This window comes from Rhineura floridana, chromosome 18, assembly GCF_030035675.1.
Source record: "Rhineura floridana isolate rRhiFlo1 chromosome 18, rRhiFlo1.hap2, whole genome shotgun sequence".
NCBI lineage: Eukaryota > Metazoa > Chordata > Lepidosauria > Squamata > Rhineuridae > Rhineura > Rhineura floridana.
The window spans coordinates 17,271,798-17,278,557 of NC_084497.1; the positions used below are offsets into that span (position 1 = coordinate 17,271,798).

General features: G+C 43.7%; 1 pseudogene; it reads right to left on the reverse strand.

Annotated features, from left to right (window-relative positions):
• Positions 1-5,579: 5,579 nt before the first annotated feature.
• LOC133373034 (5S ribosomal RNA) lies at positions 5,580-5,697 on the reverse strand (annotated as a pseudogene).
• Positions 5,698-6,760: the final 1,063 nt, after the last annotated feature.

Below are 6,760 nucleotides of genomic sequence, written 5' to 3' on the forward strand. Positions count from 1 at the left end.
GTTCAGTGATACATCTTTGCATTTGAGGATCTTTTCTAGTTCTCTCATAGCTGCCCTCCCCAGTCCTAGCCTTCTTCTGATTTCATAACTATTGTCTCCATGTTGGTTAATGACTGTGCCGAGATATTGATAATCCTTGACAAGCTCAATGTCATTGAACTTTAAAGTTACATAAATCTGTTGTCATTACTTTAGTATTTTTGACATTCAGCTGCAGTCCTGCTTTTGTGCTTTCACTTTCATCAGTATTCGTTTCAAATCATTACTGATGTCTGCTAGTAGTATAGTGTCTGCATATCTTAACTATTGATATTTCTCCCTCCAATTTTCAAACCTCCTTCATGTTGGTCCAATCCCACTTTGCGTATGATATGTTCTGCATATAGATTCAACAAATACACCTCTGTCTCACACCCTTTCCGATTAGGAACCAATTGTTTTCTCCATATTCTGTCCTTACAGTAGTCTCTTGTCCAGAGTATAAGTTGTGCATCAGGACAGTAAGATGCTGTCACACCCCATTTCTTTTAAAGCATTCCATAGTTTTTCATGATCTAGATTTTTTTCTGAAAATTCCTTGGTCCTTTCCATTATATCTAACATATGTTTGCAATATGATCTCTGGTGCCTCTTCCCTTTCTAAATCCAGCTTGTGTTGTCTCCCAAATGGGTTAGTTGCCTGGTGCGCAGTACAGCCAAATGACCACACCCAGGTTGAAGGGTCCAACAAGCTTTATTTCATTCTGGCCAGAAGAGGTGCAAGGCGATAATTCGCAAAACAAGCACACCCCTTATGGGGGGGTGCTACACTTTTATACAATGCAAGCAAAAATTCATGGCACATTCTAATTGGGCTTTTAATGCCAACTTGTCACCTTTCCATTGGTTCATCTTCTAACTTATGCATGCCTATCATTTCTTATGCACCCAGCACATTAATTTCTCTACCCATATCTGCATTCCAAGCTAGCCATCACACAATAGCTTCCCAGCACGTACTTTTACTGATAAGCTTCAGCAGGGCATGTAACTTCTCTAGGCCTTGTAACATTTAGTTTCTCTTCTGTGCATTTTTCTTAAAAACACTGGCCCCGAGTCATCACTTGGACATCTGGCATTTCTTGCTCCATGTATGGTAAGAGCCTTTCTTGTAGAATCTTGAACATTACTTTATTTGCATGGGATATTAATAATAATAATAATAATAATAATAATAATAATAATAATAAACTTTATTTCTACCCCGCCCTTTTTCCAATAGGACTCAGAGCGGCTTACAGCTAAAAACAACACCATTAAAACATACAGAGTTGACACGATCGCTCCCATGCGCCCCCTCCTATGTAGAGCTCATACAGCTCCATGGTATACCGTGGAGCTGAGAGTGATGAAGCAAGAGAGGAGGAGGCTTGAGTGCAGATGGAGGCGAACTCCTGACGAATGCAATTATGCCTTGGTGAGTGCCTCTTCTAAGCGGTATATAGTAGCAGTGAGGGCAGCAAAAAAGAGATATTTTGCTGCCACAATTAAGGCATCTCTCTCCCGCCCGGCGGAGCTCTTTAAAATTGTACGAGGGCTTTTACATTCTGGCCCTCGGGACATCATAGATTCATCTGTAGCCCGCTGTGATGAGTTCGCGAGGCACTTCCAGGATAAGATCGCATGCATTCGCCGGAACTTAGACTCCAATATTATGGCAGTGGGATCTAATGAAGCATCCAGAACACAGTCTTGTCCTTGTTTATTGGATGAGTTTCAGTCTGTACAGCTTAAGGATGTTGACAAGATCCTTGGACTGGTGCGGGCGACCACATCTGTGCTGGACCCTTGCCCCTCTTGGCTGGTGAAAGCTGGCAGGACCGGAACCGCTGGCTGGGCCAAGGAGATAATAAACGCCTCTCTGAGAGAGGGAGTGGTCCCTGACTGCCTAAAAGAGGCGGTTGTGAGACCGCTCCTGAAGAAACCCTCTTTGGATCCAGATAACCTGAACAACTATAGACCTGTGGCGAATGTTCCGTTCCTGGGCAAGGTGCTAGAATGGGTGGTTGCCGGACAGCTCCAGGGGCTCTTGGATGACACTGATTATCTTGATCCATTTCAATCCAGTTTCAGGCCCGGTTTTGGCACCGAAACAGCCTTGGTCGCCCTGTATGATGACCTTTGTCGGGAGAGGGACAGGGGGAGTGTGACTCTGTTGATTCTCCTTGATCTCTCAGCTGCTTTTGATACCATCGACCATGGTATCCTTCTGGGAAGACTCACGGAGTTGGGAGTTGGGGGTACTGCTTGGCAGTGGCTCCGCTCCTACTTGGTGGGTCGCCACCAGAAGGTAATGCTTGGGGAACATTGCTCGATGCCCTGGACTCTCCATTGTGGAGTCCCGCAGGGATCAGTACTGTCCCCCATGCTTGTCAACATCTACATGAAGCCGCTGGGTGTGGTCATCAGGAGTTTTGGGGTGCATTGCCATCAGTACGCTGATGACACGCAGCTCTATTTCTCCTTTTCATCCTCTTCAGGTGAGGCTGTTAACGTGCTAAACCGCTGCCTGGCCGCGATAATGGACTGGATGGGAGCTAACAGACTGAAGCTCAATCCAGACAAGACCGAGACGCTGTTGGTGAGTGCCTTCTCTGCCCAGATGGAGGATGTTCATCCTGTTCTTGATGGGGTTACACTCCCCTTGAAGGAACAGTTGCGTAGCTTGGGGGTTCTTTTTGATCCTTCCTTGTCACTTGAGGCCCAGGTGGTCTCGGTGGCACGGAATGCTTTCTACCATCTTCGTCTGGTAGCCCAGCTACGTCCCTATCTGGACAGTGACGACCTCACCTCAGTTGTTCATGCTCTGGTAACTTCTAGACTGGACTACTGCAATGCGCTCTACGTTGGGCTGCCCTTGAAGACTGTTCGGAAACTACAACTAGTCCAGAATGCAGCGGCCAGATTGCTGACGCGGACCAGAAGGTCCGCTCATATAACACCTGTTCTGGCCCGTCTGCACTGGCTTCCTGTTTGTTTCCGGGCTAGATTCAAAGTGCTGGTTTTGACCTATAAAGCCCTACACAGCATGGGACCGCAATACCTGGTGGACCGCCTCTCCCAATATGAACCTACCCGGACACTGCGCTCAACATCTAAGGCCCTCCTCTGAGTGCCATCCCATCGAGAAGCTCGGAGGGTGGTGACTAGAACCAGGGCCTTTTCCGTGGTGGCCCCCGAACTGTGGAACAGCTTGTCCGATGACGTGCGCCTGGCGCCGACGCTACTATCTTTTGGGCGCCAGGTGAAAACCTTTTTATACTCCCAGGCATTTTAAAGTGTGTTTTAATAGTATTTTCATCATTATTTGTATTTTGGATGTTGTTTGGTTCTTTTATTGTTTGTTTGTTTTGTTTTCTTGATTTATTGTATTTATTGTATTTATACATTGCTTGTTTTTTATCTTTTTGTACACCGCCCAGAGAGCCTTCGGCTTAGGGCGGTATATAAATTAAATTAATTAAATTAAATTAAAATTATTAAAAAAGAATTAAACTATGAGATAAATTAAAACCATAAAATATAGGTTAAAAACAGCGGACAATTTAAAATAATAAAATCATATAATGTAATCACCAAACCTATGACACTTAATCCTGGTCGTTCTCTATCCCAAATGCCCGCTGAAATAAAACAGTCTTTACTTGTCGCCGGAAAGACGGCAAGGAGGGAGCTGATCGCACCTCACTCAGAAGAGAGTTCCACAGCCTAGGGGCGGCCGCCGAAAAGGCCATATCTCATGTCCGCGTCATACGTGCTTGCGAAGGTGTGGGGAACACAAGAAGGGCCTCACCTGAAGATCTCAAATCCCGGACAGGTTCATGTAGGGAGATACGATCTGTCAAATAGTCTGGACCTGAGCCGTATAGGGCTTTGTAGGTCAAAAACAGCACTTTGAATTGTGACCGGAAACAAATTGGCAGCCAGTGGAGCTGTTGTAACAGGGGAGTTGTATGGTCCCTGTAACCAGCCCCGGTTAGCACTCTGGCTGCAGCTCTTTGTACCAATTTTAGTTTCCGAACAGTCTTCAAAGGCAGCCCCACGTAGAGCGCGTTACAGTAGACTAAGCGGGATGTAACCAAGGCATGGATCACCCTAGTCAGATCAGGTAGCTCCATATTAAGGATAGTTTGATAATTACTGCATTCCCTGGGATCCCCTTTCTTTGGAATTGGGATGCATATTGAACGCTTCCACTGTGTGGGCCATTGTTTAGTCTTCCATATTGACAAATGTTTGTCAAAATGTGGACAGCTTCAGTCTCAGTAGCTTGTAGCAACTCTGTTGGTATGCCATCTGTTCCTAGTGATTTGTTTCTTCCAAGTATTTTAAGAGCAGATTTCACCTCACATTCTAAAATTTCTGGTTCTTTATCTTACGGTTCCTCCATGAATGAATCTGTCTTTTATAGAGTTCTGTGTATTGGTTCCATGTTCTTTTATCTCATCTCAGTCAGTGTGTTCCCCTGTTGATTATTCATCATCCCTACTTGTGGTTTAAATTTCCCTTTCATTTCTCTAATCTTTTGGAATAGGGCTCTTGTTCTTCCCTCATTGTTGTCCTATTTCTATACGATAACTATTGTAATCTCTTTCTCCCCACATACTAGTCGCTGTATTGTTGCATTTAGGGTTCTGACCGTGTTTCTATCGCCTTTTGTTTTTGCTTTCCTTCTCTCTTTTATCATTTTAAGAGTTTCTTCAGTCATCATTGAGGTCTTTCTCTCTTTTTAGCTAGAGATATTGTCTTTTGCATTCTTCCCTGATAATGTCTCTGACTTCACTGCATAGTTCTGGTTCTCTGTCAACTAAGTTTAAAGCCTCAAATCTGTTCCTTATTTGATCTTTATATTCTTCTGGGATGTTGTTTAAATTGTAGTTTGGCATTATGATTGCTTTGTTGTTCTTCTTTAGCGTTATTCTGATTTTCAATATGACCAGTTCATGATCTGTCCCGGATTCTGCTCCTGGTATTGTTTTTGCAGAAAGTATGGAACTTCTCCATCTTCTGCTACCAATTATATAATCAATTTGGTTCCTATATTGACCATTTGGTGATGTCTACATCATCATCTTTTCAGTTGCTCAAAAAAATGTCTTTGCGAGAAACAAATTATTGGCTTCATAGAATTCAATTTCTTTCTCCTGCTTCATTTGTTTCTACCACGCCCCATTTTCCCACAATTCCTAGTTCTTCTCTGTTCCCCATGATGTTCCAGTCCCCATGATTATCAGCACATCTTGGTTTGGCAAATAAATAAGGGTGGTTTAAGTCAAACTCTGTTTTAAAGGTTTGTTTTCCCTCTGCGAGGCCTTGCTCCTGGATGGGGATAGTTTGGGATAGGGATAAATTACACTAGCATAAATTACACTGAATACCTATAGTTTGAATTTTTCTGTTAGTGTGCATTTCTCCTAATAATTTTGTTGTTGTTAGATGCTTTCAAGTCAGTTACGACTTATGGCGACCCTATGAATCTTCTTTTGGATATATTCATAAGATTTTCATGGTAAGAGGTGCTTTACCATTGCCTTCCTCTAAGCCTACGTCACCTGTAATTCCCAGGTGGTCTCCCATCCAAGTACTAACCAAGCCTGACACTGCTTAGCTTCCGAGTTCAGATGAGATCAGGCATGTTAGGGTAGTATGGCTGTAGGCCTCCTAATAATACACCTTTTTATATGGAATTTTGCCCAATGCACCACTTTCTTGCTATCAATTTTCCTCTAATAGTATGCATTTCTGTACATTATTCTTACATTTATGCATCTTATGCACACTTTCCCTAAATAGAGAATAGTCATTTTTTGTAGTTGGAAAACTACATTGCCGTATTTGCAAATGTGTAAATTTGAAAGGACAGCTGTAGTTCCGTTCCCACATTGATTTGGGAAGTATGAATTAGGTACATTCGCATTAACATATAAATCAAACCAAATTACTTCCACCAACACCCCTGCTTTCAGCTCTCTGAGATATCCAGAACTAAGCAACAGTCTGCAGGTGGCAGCAGATTCCCACAACTGGCCACCCTGAGGGTCCCAAAAGACTTTTTGAATGTGAAGGAACAGACGGAGACGGGAGCCAAATAAATGAGTGCCTTTGCAAAGCAGGGCCTGTAAGCACAGCTAGTCTGCCATTGGAATGGGGATTGACTGCCTTCAAGTCAATTCCAACTTATGGGCGACCCTATGAATAGGGATTTCATGGTATTCAGAGGGGGTTTACCATTGCCTTCCTCTGAGGCTGAGAGGCAGTGACTGGCCCAAGGTTACCCAGTGAGCTTCATGGCTGTGTGGGGATTCGAACCCTGGTCTCCCAGGTCGTAGTCCAACACCTTAACCACTACACCACACTGGCTCTCAGTCTTTGCCATTAGCAAATGGCAAATCTTGATATACCCACGCATGTGGAAATTCCCCTGTGACATCCCTGCTGCCTGGAGGCACGCTGGACCTCATTAGCACTCGCCCTTTCACATTCTGAGCTCGCAGAATGTAAATTTCAAATACAACAGTGCATAGTTAAACGGTGGCGCTAAAATAGGCAGATTTTTGGAGGATAAGGCCATCTATGATGACTAGCCCTTACCTCCACTGTCAGAGGCACAATGCCTCTGAATTAGGGGTGGAAGGATCTAACATTTCAGTTTTCTCTGTTTCTTATTTTTCCCACTTAAGTTCAGTTCTCCACATATTTGCAGCAATTAGTGACATTTGTT